At 48.3% G+C, this 2,054-nt stretch overlaps 1 protein-coding gene across 1 annotated transcript in view; it reads left to right on the top strand.

Moving 5' to 3' along the window:
- Positions 1-85: 85 nt before the first annotated feature.
- The window catches only part of LOC119592702 (neuronal-specific septin-3-like), a gene marked incomplete in the record, with an annotated part of 40,343 nt that continues 38,374 nt past the window's right edge, over positions 86-2,054 (top strand). The window contains 1 exon segment of the mRNA XM_037941631.1: positions 86-330.

Raw genomic sequence — 2,054 nt, 5'->3', positions numbered from 1 at the left:
GAAAGACCCAACACCCCTCCCTCGGACCGATCTCCCCTCCCCCTCCTCCCCTCCGTCGCAGAGTCGCCACCTCGCCGGGCCCGGATCGACGCGTCAGTAGTGGCCGCGGTCTAACGTCGGTGAGAGGTGCGTCACGGCTGCTCCTGGCGGTACCGGTGTAAATCCCTGGACGTGTGTAGCGGTTGTTGTTCCAGCGTGGAATTTGTTGTCGCGCGCGCGTGTGTGTGTTTGCGTGATTCACGGTCTTCGCCAACGTTTACGTCCCCGTGCTGAGAATATTTTGGTGGAGTTTACCTTTCTTGAAGAAATATAACTCCTGAATTATACGCGGTAAGTATTTATACGGCAGCGACTTCGTTATCTTGTAATGTGGTCAACAGGAGTGACATGCAGTCCATTGCATATAATTTCTCTCTTTACTTGACTATTTCAGCTGACATTATGCTCGGTATTAATGTCATACACAGGTGTTCTCAAAGCATGCTTGTCGAAGTTATCTCTGTATAACTAGATATTATCATTCGTTTCCTCGCTCCCATGTCCTGTTACGATCTTCCCACACAGATACTGTCAGCCTCTCCTTCCTTCCTCGGTGTTTACAGACACGATCAACATCCCTCCCAAACACACGGACATTGCCCCCCCCCTCCCCTCCTTTCCATTCATAGACACCGACACTCCCAAAGGCTCTGACATGTAAACTTCCTCCCACTGTCTTAGACACGCCCCCCCCCCACCCACCCTCTCTTCCCACTAGGAGGCACAGGCAGACGTCTTCATTAAACTCCACTGGCAGGCACACCTTGAATCATGCTTCCCCCTCCCTCACAAGGCAGAGGCGCCCCTTCCCTCCCGCCGTCCGCAGACAGCGTCACCCCATCCAGGGCGAGTATCAGCATAGCAGGGAAAGCAGCATTATGTTACTCCCCGGACCCGCGACGTCTGAGCCATGACGCCCTCGTGTGGGGATGTGCTGCTGGAGGTGTTCTGTTATCAAGCTGACAAAAACATTTAGCATGACTGTCGTATAACCAAAATCGTTTTAAAAGATGGTTTTAGGCTACCAAGGTCAATACCCAGCATGATATTCCTTGTGCTTCGTTCCACAATACCCAAATTTTGATATCACTATTATTCTACATCTGTGAACACAAATGTTAGCACATTCCACTCATTCCTACAATCATCAACCAACCAAGGTCATACTGCTTCACCATGCCATTTTAAAAGAATAGCAAAATAAACTGACATTTGCAACGCATTCAAACTTTCCTAATGCCATAGTGCCTGTTTCATCATCAGTGTATGGCCAAACAAACGCCTCAGTGCATTCACCCTCAGACGAATGAAGGGACTCCCCGAAATCTAGTGGTTACACTCTCCATGCTGAGATGAATTGAGGAATTGTTCAGTGGGGAATAATAAACAAGGTATTTGCCTCTCGGACCGTCTGTGCGCTCGTTCATCTGGACGAATTATCCGCCTGTTTTCTGTCCCGGTCTGTGAACACGGGAATGCCCTGGTTTGGGAGATTGTTATAAACAAGGATGGCTCAGTTGTGGTGACCTTTAAATCCACTGGCAGAGACTCTCGCCTGACGAAAGAGGGAGGGAAGGAACAAAATAAGTGTTCTTCATATACAATCACGTAGGTGCTCGACATTTTCTAATAATACTTTGTATAATTCTTTTCTTTGTTGAAGCAAATCTATAATTTCACAATCATTAGTAAAAAAACAGACTTATTCGCGGAGAGCTTCGGAACTAGCAAGACAACAGCTGTGGAAACGGGCCGAGAAATCATGTTTCAGTGGCGGTTTAAACAAACACAAGAACTTCACCTCAATCTCTACTTTTCCTTCCGCTCGTCCTGGAACGGGTGGTCATCTGCGTCAGAAACCGCACGAGCCATCTTCCCTTCCGGAACTGGAAGATAATGACCCCTGCAGTGTCCATGGGTTATCATACTCTTGTGAAAAGTTATTGGTGGTTTAAAAGCCTGTTCACACGGGAGTTGGTTGCGCCTTAGAACGTTCACCGTCGTCCGTCTGCTCC

The sequence above is a fragment of the Penaeus monodon genome, chromosome 30 (assembly GCF_015228065.2).
Source record: "Penaeus monodon isolate SGIC_2016 chromosome 30, NSTDA_Pmon_1, whole genome shotgun sequence".
In the NCBI taxonomy this organism is placed as follows: Eukaryota; Metazoa; Arthropoda; class Malacostraca; order Decapoda; family Penaeidae; genus Penaeus; species Penaeus monodon.
Note: the sequence above shows the minus strand (reverse complement) of the source record. Positions and strands in the feature narration are given on the sequence as shown.